Here is a 19,182-nt window from a genome sequence, read left to right as displayed (position 1 = left end):
AAGCAGGCCTCTCCGTGATTTTCAATTATTTGACCTGGCCTCTACCCTGCTCTGGCAATCTTACACAAGTATTTTAGGGCTGCCAATAAATTTACAAAGTCTCAACCAGAGAGCACTCACTTCAACCCCAAGGTAGCTTTTCTAATGAAGTTTCCAGAGGCACCCCACTCTACAAGCCAGTCTACTGCCCTAAAGCAGTCCGTTTTAAGTGCTCTGTAGAGTAGGAAGTCCACCTCTCTGTCTCATCCTCTGGCACCTGGTTCTGCTACTGATATTCCTCTGCCACTCTTCTGGTGCCGAAGCTTGGTTCAAGGAGGTTTAAGGTTCATGGATCTTAGGGTCCCGAGGACCATCTCTCTTGCTGACAGTGAGATTCCTTCTATCTTCTGAGATGACTGAAATGGCAAACACAATTAACCCTGGCAACTCCCAGCTGAATCATTTAATCCATCCAGTGTCTTCTCCCACCTTCTTATCCAGACCCATCAGGAAAATGAAGGTTGTCTGGTAGGAGTAACAACGGCTATGGCTAGAAGAGTCATATTCAATAATGTACGGCATGGAAGTATCTGTATGCACATCTCACTACCCTCTGGACACTCCTACCTACCTTCACTGTATTTGTTCATGACATGTTTTCACATATATGTATACAAGAAAGTTGAAACCACAATCATTATAAATTGTGATAATTGATTGTCTCAGAGGCTTGAAGTAAGGATAATTGATATGACTTGTCAAACTTAGGACCGCATGTTCTCCTAATTGAATACCGGTAGAATGATATTGCCTCTTTTTTTAGTCACTTGGTAATAGATGAAACAATCAAGGGAAGGTAGTATAGCACCGCCATGGAAGAGCAGCAAAGATGCAGCAAATGACACAGAAGACTTTATCTAACTTCCTCTGGCTTCCCTAATGCCACAAGGCAGGGGTCCGGCATGCCTTCCCCCTGTTCTGACATAAACCATTCCTCCCATGGTACTCTATCTACTTCTACGCTAGGTTTCATAATTGATTACCATGGCCACACAGAACTCACAGACTATACTCACAATTAAGGAGAATTCACAGGTTACCGCAAGTCCAGATCAACAAATAATGATACCATCATTGGACCACAGCACCACCTCTCCTCAACCAGCAGTCAATTGTCTCTCTGGTCCTCAGCCTTTTGGCCATGTATTCCTTTGACCTTTGCCTCCATGGTCCTGGAAACCCACCTGTGGCTCTGTCCCATGGTTCCACTGTCTCGGGCCAGATGTAGAGAAGGTACCCTGGAGTCTCAGCACTGCTCCTCCGAGTCTCTGTGCCACAATGTCTGCTGCCTGTGGTCTCAGCCTCTGCACTTTCAGGTATAGATCTCCAAAGTCCTATTCTGATGGTCCTGGGGTTTCTCTCTATGTCCAAGTTGGCTCTTATACACAAAAGAATAGCTTTGATGGAAGTGTGGTTTGGGGGTTTTAGCAGACCATACCCCCAAGGAAACAAAGGGTATGATTTGGTTCATATTATCTAAGGTCAGGACTTAATGCCAGAATTATAATGCATCACATAGGAATTATAACTAGAAGGACCAAATGGACTGACTCCATCTCAAAAATCTATTGATTCCTTCTTCTTGTTCTTTGTATGTATTTTTTTTAAAGTATTAACCAGAAGTTAATCTTTTAAAAAAAATTTAACTATTACCTTGAAAACTCCCAGTAGCAGTTCTACCCTATCTTATAGGCTCACTATGAGTCAAAATCAAGTCCATGGCAAGGTGTTTGGTTTCGAGGTGCCCTGGAGGTGTAGTGGGCTATGGATTGGGCTGCTAACTGTGTGGCCGAAGCTCAAAACTACCAGTCACTCTGCATGAAAAAAAAAGATTTTTTTTTAAACCCTAGAGCGCTGCTGATGTAGCAGTTAAGTGTTGGGCTGTGAGCTGACAGCCCAACTGAAAGGTGAGCAGTTTAAAACTATCAGCCATTCAGAAGGAGAAAGAAAGGAATTTCTACTCCCATAAACATTATAGTCTTGGAAATTCATGAGGCGGTTGTACCTTGTCCTATAGGGTTGCTATGAGTGGACATTGACTCAATGGCAGTGAGTTAGCTAGTTAAGAGTTAAAATCTTGGAACCACACAGAGGCAGTTCTACCTTGTCCTATAGCATCGTAATAAGTCAGAATCGACTTAATGGCAGTGAGTTTGTTTAAACAGTAGAATATAAACATATGGTAACAGAATGTACCTAATATTTCTAGATCAAAGTCTGAATAAGCTGCTAAAAATAAACAAAAATAAAACCATAGAGATCATACTAATCATCAATCATGACATCAGGGTAATAATAACTGACAGTGTTTGTTGAACATTTACTATATGCAAACACTTTGGTAAGTGCTTTATGTTTTGACATTGTGTAGCCTCATAATAAGCCTAAAAGGCTGATACTATTAAGATCACAATTTTACAGGTAAGGAATCTAAAGCACAGAAATTTATATAACTTTGCCAAGGTTACACATGTGTTAAATTGCACAGCTGATACTAAAACTAAGACCTGTACAACTTTAAAGCAGTCTTTATTAAAGAACATGATAAAGCAAGAACTTTCTCTTTATTTAATTTTTTCATACATGTCTCATTATCATTAACTCCAATTTCTTTTCTGGAAAACAATTTAGATATGTGTTTGGTATACACAGTCAAGTAGATCCAATTACAACCAGAAATAAATATGTTTCAAGTACCTCCTAAGGAGATAAGTTTAAATTTTGATTTTAAAGATCATAGACACATAGTCTTTGCCCACTAAGATCTTAACAGTCTTTGTGGTTACAAAAAATAAGATTCCTTATTCTATCAGCAAACCACCCAGCAAATCTTAAAAGGTAAAATTGAAGCTAATAGAAAATGCTTTAATAACTTTTTTCTTTTTTATAGTTTCCACAGATTAAAGTTCATTATAAATATTAGAAAGGATGTGAAAGATTTATTTGAACTTTGATTAAAATATTGGTTAAAAGACATATGAGATACAGTATATCACAGTGATCTAGAGTATAGACCATTTACTAGCAAGAGCTGAATCTTTCTAAATCTCAATTTACTTATGTAAAATTGGAAAATGAATCATATCTCATATGAATTTTGTGAGAATTAGATAACACAGTGTATATTAACTACCTGGAATACAAGCTTTCTAATTAATTTTTCTTTTCACCTGCTTATATTTTAGGCACCAAGGGAGACAGGGGATGTTGGAAATATATAAATATATAACAAATAAAGAAAACAAGTGTGTGGTAGTTACATAATTTTGTGTCAACTTGAAGATATAAAAGTGGAGTCTAGCTTGTCAATCAGGTCACAGTCTGATGGTGCCTGATGGGAGTGGCCTTCTCATAAGGAGAGTCCTGGGAACGTTCTCCCTCCTCCCACACCTCTGCTTCCCCTTCGTTGTGAGGAGCCCCTCGGAGACCTGCTGGAGACCTGCCAGACCCTTGGAGATGTGTCCAAAGCCATTGGACCCACAAGACTTTTCACCCACCGGCCTGTATTCTGCATCATTGAATGTGGATCTGTGAGCCTAAACAAGGACTTGTAGTCTAGTTTTGGACTTATGGACTTAAGTTGGACTGGACTGGAATGTTTTCCTGACACGCTATTATTTCTTGATATAAAGCTCTTTCTTTGAGTGTAATTGGGTTTGTTTCTCTAGTTAACCCAGCCTGACACAAAGTACTAAATTCTGATGGAAGCATTTCACATAATAATCCAACATATTTATTTTCTATGTATAAAATGCCCTCACAAATACTCATTCCACTGTATTTGTACCTGATCAACTCTATATTATAAAGAGAGGATGTAGAATAAAAAGATACATGTTTCAAAATACAGTCACAGGATTTTAGAATCTAATTGAGGAGTAAAAAACTTCACTGCCATCAAGTCATCGATGCTGACTCATAATCGAGGAGAAAAGACAAATCAATGAAAGGTCATTTATTAAACAAAATACCCACCTGAGTAGATCTGGACAAATGGCATTAGAGCAAAGGGAAAGTAAATCTAGGTGTAGGCTGAAGTGGACTTCTGTAGATGTGAAAGAAGGGGGTGGGTATCAACAATGTATTTTATTTGCTTTTCTTTGTTTATTGTTAGGCATGGACATAATACAAATTCATTTCTTATGTAATGGACTGTGTTAGGCCGGGTTGACTAGAGGAACAAATCTGGTGACATATGTATAAGAAAGAAGCTTTATACATCCCAGCCCAGTCCAACTCAAGTTCATGTGTCTGATACTAGACCATAAGTTCCTCTTTAGATTCACACAGCCATATGCAATGCTGCAGAATGGAGGTAGATCACAAACCTGTGTGTGAAGAGTCATGTGGATCCAATAGCACAGTTCATCACAGGGCTCTGGCAGGTCTCAGTGTACAGGCACAGAAGGCCATTTATCTCGGCCCCACCTTCAAAGAAAGTAATCGAGCTGCGACCTGGCTAAATGCCAGTCATGGCTTCTTACTAGTTGCATAGGAGCCTGGTGAGGTAGTGGTTGGGACTCTGCACTTTGACTGGTTGTAGAACCTTGGGCAAATTACTATATTTTGAGCCTCATCCAACGCAAAATGGAGACATAACAATATCTATCTCACTTTCCCATTCATTCTTTTACAAAACTACTTCTACAAAATTTATTCCATACATACTTATTGTTCCGGTAACTGTTTTAGGAACTGGAGATCGTACAAAAAATGAGTGACAACACTTACCATCCTTGTGAAATTTATGTTCTAGTGTAGTAAATTGGAGACCCAAAATTAGGGGGATAAAGGCATGAAGTGGTTGGGTTACAAACTTTCATAGGTGGGGGAACATATTCAAAGGATCATAGGATTAATGTGTAGGTGTTACTTAATTGCAATTGTGAGGTTAAAGAATTATGTACAGGTGCCAAGTGGCAAGAGGTGGATTGAGGTATTTATTTTATTGTCGGAGCCTGCCGACGAATCAAACGGTCCTGAAAGGGGGAGTGAGGATTAAAGAAAAAAAGAGGGGTAGAAAGTATTGGGAGGGCAACAGTGAATACTGAAGCCTTGAGTTTATTCTACATCTTCCTTTTATACATGTAGAAACAACATATAATTAGTATATTATGACAATATATCAGAAACTCTATTTTCTGCCAAGTCAAGGAGTCTTTGATAAAAATTAAACATTCTGTTTTCCCAGAACTTGCATACATCTTTGTTCTTTTTCTTAGTCTCAATGTCAAACCGCAGAAGCAAACAGAAGATACTGACACCTGGGTCATGATATCTCAGCCGTTTCAAGGCTGAGTCTTAATGGCCTTCAACAGTTTATTGTGCCAACCTGGCCAAAAAACATGGGGGGATTAATTGAAGGGCGGAGGGATAAATGGCTCCATGAGCCTCACCTTTATAGTTCTCAGGTCTCTTGCTTTCTGATGATCAGAACAGGGTGCAGTTACCTTAGCTAGTTCCCTGTTCAGCTGGCAGGGCTCACTTCCTGCAAGACATCCCCAAGGAGAAGCTGCATGGACCTGCCCCAATGCAGCCCTGGGTGCTGGAGCAGCCATGTGGAGACCTCTGCCAGCGCTGAGATGCTTACATATTCACTGACTCCATTTTCCTCCTGCAGTCAGTGTCATATTGTGTGTTCTGTGAGATGGTGGAGGACTTTGTGGATTGGTGTTGGACATGTGAGTTAATATTGGACCTGTGGGTTTGTGCAGCACTGGGTTGGGATGTTTTCTTGATGCACACTTAACCTTTATATAAAACTTTCTCTTATCCATATGTGTTTCTGTGGATTTGTTTCTCTAAAGTGCCCAGAATAACACATGTGGGAAGACAGAAAATAAATGAATGAATAAATTATATGTCATATGAGGAGGTGACATGTTTTATGGGACAAAAGAGTAAAGGCAAGAAGATTAAGGAACCCACCCAAGGGCAGTGTGTGGGTAAGGAAGAATGTAAAAATGTAGGTCATACCGAGAAAATGGCATTAGACAAAGGTTTTTAAAGAGATGAAATTAGCCATGATAATATATGGAATAAGAATCTTCGTACCTGAGGTAACAGAATTTCCAAATGGATAGAAACTTCCCTTTGTTCCACAAACTACGAGGAGGCTATTATGTCTGAATCAGAGTAAGGGAAAGAAGTAGCCAGAAACAGTATCAAGGAGGTAACTATTGGTTCAAGAGTATAGAGATGACTAGGTCATGGAAGGATTCTGACATTTTCTGTAGCGGATAGGGGGAAACATTGAAGAGTTTTGAGGAAGAGTAATGCCATCTGACTTAGGTTTTAATGGGTTCATCCTAGCTGCAGTGTTAATGTAAGTGCACTATAGAGAAGCTAAGGTGAAATAAGGGCTACTGGTTAGTATTTTATTGAACTAATATTGGCATGGACAAAGGTGATAGCTGTGAGAGAGAACAAAAGAACTTGAATTCCATAAGAATTTCTATAGCCAAGCCAATAGTATATACTAATGTTATGAACATGCATGTGAGAAAGAGAAATCAAGAAAATAGCAAGCTTATTGATAAGTAGGTGTATTAATCTATTTTCTCTAGAGAAGCAAAACTAGTGATATTTGTATGTATATAGAAAGATTTATATCAAGAAATGGCTCACGCAGTTGGAGAAGTGGTTAAATCCTGTTCACGTCTGTGGGCTGGATGTTAGTTCAGAGGCATCTCCTAATAGTGTAGCTGCAGGAGTTGATGAAAAGAAACCAAGAAGATGAAGCAGGAAAATTGTAGGCTGGTAGATGCAGAGCTGAATGAATTTGAAGTCTGCTGATGGCTCCTGGAATTGAAGTCAGAGAAGAAGCTGCCAGACAAAGAGAAGAAATAAGCAATGGATGCTGAGGTGTGGACCTATAAGCATGGTATCCTGGCACAAAGAGGGGTATCTTGGGAAGTAAAGTGGAGAATGTGTTTATCAGGAGGAAAAAATGATTTTAACTTTCAAATGCTGCATATGGATCAAGTAAGATAGTAATAATTGATCACTGAATTTAGAATTGTGGAAGTTAATGACCTTGACAAGGATAATTTTGATAGAGTGTCATGGATGAAAGATTGCTTAGAGAGGGTTGTGAATCAGAATTAATGTGATGGCAGTGAGTTCAATTGGAGTCTTGGAGAGAGAATGTGAAAGAATTAGGAAATGAGGGTGTTAATAGAAAATTGTTCACTGGCTGGAGGAAGAAATTAATCAAAAATCTCTCATTCAAATGACAGAATTAAGAGTGTGGGAAAGCATTTTTGATCAGAGAACTTAGAAACTTACATGACATAAATACTAGTTGGGGTTGGGCAAAAAAGGAGGGTCAAGAAAGGGAAATGAAATTAAAGATTTCCCCGCCCTGAACAAACGGCATCAAGTGGCAATGGGTCATTAGAGTATTAAGATAAAGAGTCTTTTACAAAAAAACAAACAAACATCAAATTGCAGCAGACAAGTATATTAGAAAAAAAACTGTGACTTTGGGGGATGAAAAATAAAGTAGCTCCTTATTCACTTAAACAGCTATGGCAGAGACATAGATTGAGTTATAGGACAAAGGATGAGCACTAATAGAATTTCATGAATTCTTAAGGGAATTGCGCATTTTATTATAATACTTGGTCCATAGACATTTTCTGTTCAGCTTTTACTTCATTATTTATTATTATTATTATCCACTTTAGATACTCTATGTTTAAGAGCAAGTTTCATATTTTCTAACTTATACCTATTCATTTTTTCCTGATGACATCATAAAACAACTAGGCTAGTGTTCAGTGTGTCAAATTTGTTCTTCAGATGATCTCTATGTTCAGGCGTGGAGTATACTTAATCTATATTTTGGCTCTCATGGACTTATTATTATTTTCTTTAGCTTCAATCTGAGCTTACATATGGACAATTGATCATGTATTCCACAGTTGGCCCCTGACCTGGTGGGGTTTTTTTTTTTATTATATTGAGCTTCTTTATAGTCTCTTGCTATGGATGCAGTTCATGTGATTCCCATGTATTCCTTCTGGCAAGGTCCCTGTGTATAATTTCCATATGTGTGTTGAGAAAAGGTTTTCTCAATGAAGAGGTTGTTTGTTTTGCAAAATTCCATCATGTGACCTCAGCTTCATTTCTGTCAGCAAGATCATATTTTCCAACTACTCATCCTTTCTCTTTATTTCTAAATTTCAAATGCCAATTACCAGTAATGCTCAATGAATCTTGAATGGACGTGTGTTCAACTTCTGACAGAAAACAAAGTAGTTGGATTTTTTCATTTATTTATCATTGAAGTTTGTGGTTGGTGAGTAGATTTGTAAATTTGAATAACAGTTATATTAAATGTCCTTTCTTGGGTGGGCATATAGACATTGTCGTATCAGAGAAAGCACTATACTCCAAGATAGATCTTGAACTGTTCTGTTTGATGTCATTTCTCTTGAATTTGCCATTCCTAGCATAGTAAGCAATATGGTTATCCAATTAAAATTGTCCATGGTAGCTCACCATGGACTAGGATATTTATCTTTATGCATTCCATTTCATTTTCTATGACTTTTACTTTTCCTAAATCATACTTCGTACATCTCAAAGTCAGATTATTAATGAATGTTCTCACCTGTTTCTTCTCATTTTGAATCATGTCTCAGTAGTCAGTAAAGGTTTCAAAAGCTTTACTTCATTCAGGTGACTAAGTTTGACTTTAATTTGAGGAGGCAGCTCTTCCTCAGTCATATTTTGTGTGACTCAGTTTGTCAAACAGCTCCAAACTCGAATTTTCCATGACAGAGCCATGGGCACAGTCTAAGGGTTTCCCTTGCTCAGACAACATACAGTGCTCATGTTAGTGCATCAAACCATTTATCATTGTCTTTTGTTTTTTCCAGCCAGGCTCTGAAGAAAGCTAGAGCTCGCAGCAGTAAAGCTAGGAGGCACACTGTGAGAACCATGAGGGGTTACAGAAAGAGCACAATTGTGAAATTAGAATCAAGTCGCTGCTTGTCTAACTGGGCGGCTAAATACAAAATGGCTAAGTTGATATTATCAATATTTTTAAGAGGAAAAAAAGTCGTTTAAGCAGCTAATGTAGTGAAAGGTGTGAAACCGTTAACCACAAAAGGAAGAACCCAGAACATTTAAGAGATTGAAAAATCACTGTGAATTTAGGTAAATCAGAAGCAACTCTATGGCGATAGCATACCTGAGTGATAATAGAGAAAGCTAAAAGCCTCCCTAGTGAATTTACAATTGTAATTTTTGGACAGCAGAGGCAATTATTTGATTTTACATTATTTCTTATGAGAAAAGTATGTTCAGTTTTTTTTTTTTCAGTTCTTCCAAATTTGTGATTGAAACAGATTGCATTCGACAGCCAAGGTATCACTGTACCTGTTACAGAGCTTCTAACATTATAGCAAGCCACCACCATACAACAAACTATCAGACTAATGTTGGTTTGAAACAGGTACTTAATGTAAATGTCTGACTAATATCTTATGAAGAGGTGACTAGCAATTATTTCGTAATCATTTGGGAAGAATTTTAAAGAATTTTTATGAACTTTATAAAGACCACAGCATTTTAAGAAAGTATCACCTTTACAAAGTATAATTTACAGAAGAAAATAATGTACTACAGAAAGGTTAAATAACTTAGCTACATTCTTGTTGTTATTGTTAGATGCTGCCAAGTTGGTTCTGCATCATAGCAATCCTCTGTCTTAAAAAAATGTAAAACTGGCTGATCAGAAGAAGGAGAAAACTCACAATTGTTATTGTATTTGAGCCTATTATTGCAGCCAATGTGTCAATTGACCTTGAGGGGTTTCTTTTTTTTTTTTTACGCTGACCTCCTACTGCAGCAAGCTTGATGACCAAAAAAAGTATGGAAATGACCAAACAATATCATCAATATCACATTCAAGTAAAGTTTTGTTGATTATTTAACAACAGTTAGACAGGATTCAGAAAAGGACATGGGATAAGGGATATCACTGCTGATGTTAGACAGATCTTGACTGAAAGCAGAGAATACCAGAAATATGTTTATTGGTGTTTCATTGACAATAAAAAGGCTTTGGCTGTGTGGATTATAAGAAACTATGGATAACGGTGAGAAGAAATGGGATTCCAGAACATTGCATTGTGTTTATGTGGAAATAATGTACAGAACACGGGACAGTCATTGGAATAGAACAAGGAAATGCAACTTTGCTTAAAATGAGGAAATGTGTCTGTCAGGGTTGTATCCTTTCACCATACTTATTCAACCTGAATGCTGAGCAAATCCTCCAAGACGCTGGACCACATGAAGAACATAGCACCAGAACTGAAGGAAGGCTATCCACAACTTGGGATAGACGCATGACACAATCTTGCTTACTGAAAGAAAGGAGGACTTGAAGCACTTGTTGAAGATCTAGAAATGCAACTTTCAGTATGTATTACAACTCAATGTAAAGAAAAAATTTCTTACAACTAGACAAGTAGATATTATGATCAATGGATAGAAGAGTAAAGTTTTCAGGGATTCCATCTTCCTTGCCTCCACAATGCTCATGGAAGCAGTGGTCAAGAAACCAAATGACATATTGCATTAGGCATATCTGCTGTGCAAGACTGCTTTATAGTGTTGAAGAGCAAGGATGTCATTTTGAGGACTAAAGTCTGTCTGTTCCAAGCCATGGTACTTTCAATTGCTACATATGTTTGGGGAAGTTGGACAATGGATAAGGAAGACAAAAGAAAAAGGTATGCATTTTAATTTTGGTGTTGGTAAAGAATATTAAAAGTACAATTGATTGCTAGAAAAACAAACAAATCTGTCTTGGAAGAAATATAACCAGAATGCTCTATCTGTTTCCAGCTGCTGTCCCCTTTTATTCATTTCTAGTTTTTGCATTCTAGTCACATTTAATTAGCACTGCCTCTTGATGGGCTGTTATTGTTAGGTGCCCTAGAGTCAGTGCCAACCAATAGTGGGATAGAATGAAACACTGTCTGGGCCTGAGCCATCTCAATAACTGTTGCTATGCCTGAGCCCATTGTTGCAGCTACTGTGTCAATTCCTCTCCTTGAGGGCCTTTCTCTTTTTCACTGCCCCTCTGCTTTATCAAGCGAGATGTCCTTCTCCAGGGACTGATCTCTCCCGACAATATGTTTCAAATATGTAAGATGAAGTCTCTCCATTGTGGCCTCCAGTGAGCACTTTGGTACTTTTTCCAATCAGATCTATTTGTCTTTTGGATGTCCATGGTACTTTTTTTTTTTTTTTTTTTGGCCATGGTACTTTAATGTACCTCTTTAGCACCACAATTCTAATACATCAATTCGTCTCTGGTCTACTTTATTCTATGTCCCACTTTCACATGTGTCTGAGGCAATTGAAAATACCATGATTTGCTTCAGGCTCACCTTAGTCCTCAAAGTAACATCTTTGATTTTTCATACTCAAAAGATGTTTTATGCACAGATTTACTAATGGAATGTGTAGAGATTGCCTGAGTATGAATTTTCAGTGGTTTAGCAGTTAACACCGAGTATTTCCCCATGACCTGATCTAACACAATGTAATCAGCTTCATAATGAGATTAGCAGGGAGCTGGCAATCAATTTATATTTCTATTGGTGGACAAGTAGGGAGGAGCAACCTGATATTGGGAAGGGACGCTCAATAATAATACAGAGAATGAAGGGGAGAATTAACCTGGTTCTATGATCTTGCGCAAACATTTTAAAGTTAGATTCTGACCAACCATTGATGAACCACGTGGTGGACTAGGTTCTATGATGACTTTAGACACTGGCCTTATGGGGAACATGGCCACACCAGAAAGATCTGTAGCCCTTGGACGTCAGAGTGAAATTTCCTGATGAGGGAAGAAATAAAATGATGGCCACCCCAAGACTGTTGAATTGGTGGTTGTTGGAGCTTGGTTCGGATCCCTGGCTTAGCAGACATCCAATGAAAAGGGACTCAGAAGTCCTATATAGTTACTATCTCAATGTCCTCCTTGAATTATATTAGCATGTATTATTCTGAAAGACAAGGGTTTTCCCTTGTAAGGAATACTACAGGGGATTTTTCCACTAGCACCAATCCCCAGGCTCAATATAAACAGAGCTCAATCATGTAAGAATTCAATTTGTACAAAGCAACAACTCATGGATTGTGGTTTGAAGCTGCACTATACTTGCATAACCTCAGTAACTTAAATTCTATGCCATAGGATAAATTATTGATGCTATCAATGCAATAGCCTTATAACCTGGGGGAACGGCTGATAATATTTGGTTGGTTGGTTGGTTGGTTGGTTGGTTGGTTGGTTTTTTGGTCAAAAAATGATATAATAAGACCACAAAAGTAAATCAGAGTCATACATAACCCCTAGACAATTGGATGGATTCTGGGCTCCAACTTAATTTTAGGACTAATCCAAGAACTATCAGTTTGTATAACATGGTCCAACTTGATACTCACCCTCAAGAAGATATGGGTGCTGAATAGAACTGTGGTGAAGAAAGTAGATGGTGCATAACGATCAATTGGAATAGTTTCTGGGGTCTTAAAGGCTTGTACTCAAACAAGCAGCTTTCTAGTGAGGCATCAACTAAGTTCACATTGAAGAAGCCCACCAGCCTGTGTGATCCAAAGATGACAAATAACAAAATCCAAATATGATGAAGGAAAAGGTATCAGAGCTCAAATTGTGAAAAAGTAGCAGAAGGCTGCATAGGAAAGTGGGAGCCCAAAATTCACCTGCAGAGTATCTAGGCTGTTCTCAATCTGTGGGTCGTGACCCCTTTGGAAGTCGAACACTCCTTTCACAGGGGTCGCCTGATTCATAACAGTAGCAAAATTACAGTTATGGAGTATCAACAAAAATAATTTTTTGGTTGGGGGGGTCACCACACATGAGGGACCATATTAAAGGGTCACGGAATTAGGAAGGCTGAGAACCACTGCTCTAGAAGAGCCCCTCTGGCGAACAGTCAAGGGACATGAACAGCTTTGCTATCAGACAGAGATTATTGTAAATGGTGCTAAGTTTAATAAGATATTGGTCAATTGACCTCCCTCTTGACGTAACCTGAATTTGCTGAATTCAGTTGTCCCACAACAGAAATTTTCTCTCTGGTGTATTTTGATGTTCCTGGTAGTGTTTTCTTCCTTCCTCTATATTTTATTTCTTTTTTTTAAATACTTTTATTGGTGGCTCTTACATCTCTTATCACAATCCATACATTCCTCCAATGTGTCAATCACATTTGCGCATATGCCACTATCATCATTTTCAAAGCATTCTCTTCCCACTTGAGCCCCTGGTATCAGCTCCCCATCCCTTACCCCTCCCTCCCCTGGCGCCCTCCCTCAAAAACCCTTGATAAGTTATAGATTTTTCCCATATCTTACATTGTCCTCTGTCACCTCTCACCCACTTTTCCGTTATTTTTCCCCCTGGGAGGGGGTTCTAGGTTGATCCTTGTGATCGATTCCCCCTTTCTCCTCCCACCCTCCCTTAATCCTCCTGGTATCTCTACTCTCCTTGTTGGCCCTGAAGAGGTTATTTATCCAGGATTCCCTGTGTTGTAGGCTCTTATCTGTAGCAGTGTGCATGTTCTGGTCTAATCCTATTTGTAAGGTAGAATTGAGGTCATGATAGTGGGGTGAAGGAAGCACCAAAGAGCTAGAGGAAAGCTGTGTGCTATACTGCACCCTGACTGGCTCATCTCTTCCCTGTGACCCCTATGTGAGGGGATGTCCAATTGTCTACAGATGGGCATTGAGTCTGCACTCCATGCCCCCCACCAATTAACATTGTGTATGATTTTATTCTGGGTCTTATATGCCTGATACCTGATCCCATAGGCACCTCATGATCACACAGGCTGGTGTGCTTCTTTCATGTGGGCTTTGTTGCTTCTCAGCTAAATGACCACTTGTTTATCTTCAAGCCTTTAAGACCCCATATGCTATATCTTTTGATAGCCGGACACCATCAGGTTTCTTCACCACATTTTCTTATGCACCCATTTTGCCCTCAGCAATCATGCCAGGAAGTTGAGCATCACAGAATGTCTGATTATTAGAAGAAAGTGTTCTTGTGTTAAGGGACTTGAGGCCCAATGTCCATCTGCAACCTCAATTCTTAACATATAGGTATGAGTGCATTGTTTTATTCCCCTCTCAATATATATATATATATATATATATATATATATATATATACATTTACATATGTACATGCCTGTTGTTAGGCCTCTATAAATGCACTTTCCCTCCTGGTTCTTTCCTCTATTTCCTTTTTACATTGTCCTTGCCGCACAGGAAGTATGGAGGAAATACGCTAAGTGAAGAACGTCAAGCACAAAAGGGCAAGTGCAACATGAGTCCGCTGAGGTAAGCTTAAAAAAAAAAAATGGGGCACAGGGGAAAAGCTACTATATACATACGTCCCAGCAACTATGGCAGGGGTCAGACCCAATCCAGGGATACATACCGAAGCCAACTAAATAAGAGGGGGAAAGAAAGAGAAAAAAATACATGAGTAGAGGGGGAGCAGGGCACTAATCCATGCAAGGATAGGGTATTGTTTTTATCTGCACAGGTGAAGGAATGAGAGACCAGGAGAAGGAGTGAGAGACCAGATTTCAACCCGATGCACCAAGATGTGAAAACAATATACCGGCATGTGCCAGGGAACCAATAGAGAGGTCTCCGGGGCCGGCCCTAATCCCAACTATGTGGACACCCCCCTTCCCACCTTAGAAGAATGCACTTCAGAGGCAGCACTGGGGCTACAGCTTGGGGAGAAGGTCCTGTGGTATTAGAGCACACGGGAAACATGCAAAGAGATGGAGAGGGAGAAGAGGACATCCTGGCCTACCAAGCCCCAAGGACAATGGTCCTGCTCAGAGCAGACAACGCACAGGGAAGACCATAGAGCTGGCCCCACCGTGGGTCACGGCATCCCGCACTGAACTATGATGCTGTGGGGGACAGCACTGGAGACACAGTGCGGGAATAGTGCACAGTCTGGCCCCATCACGCTGGGGTGAAGAACTGAGGACATGCAGCAGAGCAACACGGGGAGCAGACTGAAGAAACCCCTGGGGAAAACCAAAAATAGACTTGGGAGACAGTGTGGCACCCCATCAGACTCGACTGAAAAACACCGGTAAAGGCCAACAAACAGACCTTGAACTATTGACAGACTTTTCCATTTTTATCAGTGGCTTTCTTTTTATTATTGTTATTTTGTAATTCCTTTCTGATGTTGTTATTGCTTTGTTGGTTTTGACTTCCTTCATTGTTTTATTTGACTTTGCCTGTTTTTTGCACTTATTAATGTATCTCCATGTCTATCTAGATAAGATAGGTGGGATAAATAATTCAGGGATGAAAAGAACGGGACCAGTGGTTCTGGGGGGATACAGGAGAAGGGGAGGTGGGGGAAAGGATTAAGGGGGAGTGGGGAACCAACCCAGGGACATGGGAACAACAAGTGAACTAAAATCAATGGAAGGAAGGTCGTAAGATGCCTAGTGGGGCTCAATCAAGGGCAATGTAGCTGTGATTTTTATTCTTATTTTATTTACTTTTTTCTGTTTCGTTTCCACTTTAGATTTTTTCTGACATGTTTCCCAATTTATGAAACACAGAAGGATTGTATGCATAGAGACGATAACTGATGTAACTGTTTATCAGGGATTGGGGGGAGGTTGAGAGGATTTGGGGAGCAACTAATGAATGCAGGAGTGTGCACTAGAAAGGATTGTGATGATGCCTGTACAACTCTCTTTAAAAGTAACTTAATTATGGAACTAGATGAAATGAAAATTTTATAACAATAAAGTTATTTGAAAAATACACCTGTATTATGGTAATGTATGCATATAAATTATCACGCAATAAAATCGTTGAAAAAAATAGAATGTAAAAGCAGAGCTGCCAATCAGGTACACTTGAAAGGAATTTCCTCAGGGGTGGTTCCTGCTTCCAATATAAGTGGATGTTGTACAAAATCATGTTTGCTTTTTGCAGGGTTTTGATCATGCATCTGGCTCATTGACCTCTGGCTCTTTGGAGCTGAGCAGTAGCTTGCCATATTGGAGCTTGGGAGCCATCAGCAGCCTGCCATATGACCTTCGGCCCTTGAATTCAACTACCTCTCCAGCTACCAACCTGTGGTTTTATGGCTGATGTTGAGTTTATCAGCTCTAGAAGCATGCATGTTAGGAGAAGCCTCTGGTCTAGCTTAATATTTGACCCTTGAACCTGGAATCTACATGGATTTGGACTTAATCTGGAAGAGGCATTGAAATCTGTTGTCCTTGGGTGACCCTGCTGGTATTTGAAATATCACTGACATAGTTTCCAGCATCAGAGCAATGCACAAGCCACCACGGTACAACAAACTGACCAAAAAGTGTAGCTACCCTACAGAGACATTAAAGAAACGGTCAGGATTATATTGTAAGATCCCTAATTTATAAGTCTCTGTCCTCTAGACTTGTCCTGATTAATATGGAAGCCATTAACCATATGCTACTATTTTTTACATTTAAAAAATGAAATTTAAAAGTTAATTTCTTCAGTCTACAAGACAATTTCAAGTGTTCAATAGTCACTCATATCTCAGTAGGTAGTAATTACTGTTTAAAAAGTGTAGAACATGTTCATCATCACAGAAAGTTCTATTGGACAGTATTGCTCTAGACTACGCTGTATTTCTCAATGAAGCACAAAACAGCACATGCACAGAAAGACCAATACAAAAAGTAAATGTTAAAATCTGGTCAAGTTTAATGCATTCAAGCATGAGAATGGGAGTGAGTTGCCCATCATAAACTATTCAAATGTTATTGAATAGCAGAAATACTATAAGCAACTATAGTTGACTGTAAGTTTTTACTAATAAATATAAAAATATTCATTCTGAAATTCTAATTTATTATAGAGAATAGTAACTTATTATTTGATTTTACCAATACTTTGTGCTACACTTTCAAAATAAACACAATTACTAAAGAGGTATTCAATTTAAAATGTCGATGCAAAATTAAGTCATATTCATTTGTCAATACTTTGAACAAGAAGTAAACTTTATTCCATATCCCAAATAACAATGTAAATATAACCCAAAGTTAAAAATCCCAACCTACTAAGAAGTATTGTAGACAAAGAAAGAAAATATATATTTACTTTGATCCTCTAAAACTAAGATTCATATGAAGCAATTACAAAATTAAATGATTAAAGAGAGCACAACTATCCCTTATTGGGCCTTAGGGAAATGATGCCAGAACAAAGGGGTCACAAATTCTGTTTTGCAGGCTCAGACTTTGAATCTATAATAACTGAAAAATTTTACTTCATAGATAAAAACCATAATGTACGACCAGAAATTTGACAGATGTACATAAAGGGACATGTCTCTTGTAACAGACTATCTTGGGTGTCAATTCCGTTTTTTTAATATTGGGCTTCAAGTATGTAAGTGCTCCCTTCAATTGGCATAGCTTACAATATTAAGTGTTATATCCTACCATGTTCCACTCAGCATTCTTAAAAACACTTCAAATGAGACTATTCTCCCTTACAAGGACCAGTTTTTAATTGATTGGATGGTTGTACCAATCTGAGATTTCTCCCAAATGGTAAAGGCCTTAACTGATCTATCTTTGGGGTCTCACAGTACACAGACATCTTGGAATGGATATTATTGATGTGCTCAGTCAGATCAATCACAGCTGAAAGCAGAGACTATCCAAAAAACATTTACATGTGTTTCATTGACTCTACATAGGCATTCAACTCTGTAGACCCTAACAACCTATTGATAACATTGGGAAGAATGGTACTTCCAGAACACTTCATTGTGCTCCTGCAGAATCTGTGCACAGACCAAGAGGCAGCGGTTCAAACAGAACAAGGTGATACTGCATGGTTTAGAAGCAGGGAAGATGTGCATCAGCGTTATATCTTTTCATGATACTTATTTAACCCGTATCCTGAGTAAGTTATTCAAGAACCTGAACTCTATGAAGAAGAATGTGAACTCAGGCCTGGAGAAAGGTTTATTAAGAACCTGTGACATGTACATGGTACAACCTTGCTTGCTGAATTTGAAGCAGATTTGAAGCACTTTATGAAAATAAAATTTTATAACCTTCAGAATGGATTACAACTCCATTTGGTAAAGTAAACCAAAATCCTCACAAATGAACCAATACACAATAACATGATGGATGGGGAAAAGCTTAAAGTTTTCAAGGATTTCATATTATTTGGATGCATAACCAATGTTCATGAAAGCAGAAATCAAGAAATTAAATTAGTGCTTACTTCAGTGGCTGGCACATATACTTAAATTGGAACGATACAGTGAAAATTAGCATGACCCCCGTGCAAGGATGACACGCAAATTCATGAAGTGTTGTGTAATTTTAAGAGCCCACAACACAGGGAATCCAGGACAGATAAACTCCTCAAGACCAATAATGAGAATAGAGATAGATACCAGGAGGGGAAGGAGAAGGTGGAGGGAGAAATGGGGAATCAATCACAAGGATCAATAGTTAACCCCCTCCCAGGGGGACGAACAACAGAAAACTGGGTGAAGGGGAAGAGCGGATGATGTAAGATATGAAAATAATAATTTATAGTCTATCAAGGATTCATGAGGGAGGGAGGGAGGGAAAAATAAGGAGCTGATATTAAGGGCTCAAGTAGAAAGAAAATGCTTTGAAAATGATGATGGCAACATATGTACAAATGTGATTGACACAATGGATGAATGTATGTATTACGATGAGAGCTGTAAGAGCCTCCAATAAAAGTATTTAATTTTAAAAAGAAATTTATTCATTAAATCTGATACAAAGACCTCTTTAAAAAGTTTAAAGAACCAAGATGTCACTTTGATAACTAAGCTGCATTTCACCCAAAACATGACATTTTCTTTCTTTTTTTTTTTTTAATTTTTTTAACATTTTATTAGGGGCTCATACAACAACTGTTATCCCAATCCATACACACATCAATTGTGTAAAGCGCATTTGTACATCGTTTCTCAAAACATTTTCTCTCCACTTAAACCCCCGACATTAGGTCCTCATTTTCCCCTCCCTCCCCGCTCCCCCC

At 38.7% G+C, this 19,182-nt stretch overlaps 1 non-coding gene across 1 annotated transcript; it reads left to right on the top strand.

Moving 5' to 3' along the window:
* The first annotated feature begins 18,376 nt into the window (after nt 1-18,376).
* Nucleotides 18,377-18,487, top strand: LOC115872621. Its single transcript, XR_004047959.1, has one exon. It is a non-coding gene; the product is annotated as a U6 spliceosomal RNA (small nuclear RNA).
* Nucleotides 18,488-19,182: the final 695 nt, after the last annotated feature.

This window comes from Echinops telfairi, unplaced genomic scaffold (assembly GCF_000313985.2).
Source record: "Echinops telfairi isolate 266 unplaced genomic scaffold, ASM31398v2 ScPeMD7_7427;HRSCAF=8465, whole genome shotgun sequence".
Taxonomy (NCBI): domain Eukaryota; kingdom Metazoa; phylum Chordata; class Mammalia; order Afrosoricida; family Tenrecidae; genus Echinops; species Echinops telfairi.
The sequence above is the reverse complement of the archived record's forward strand: the minus strand, read 5'-3'. Positions and strand labels throughout refer to the sequence as shown.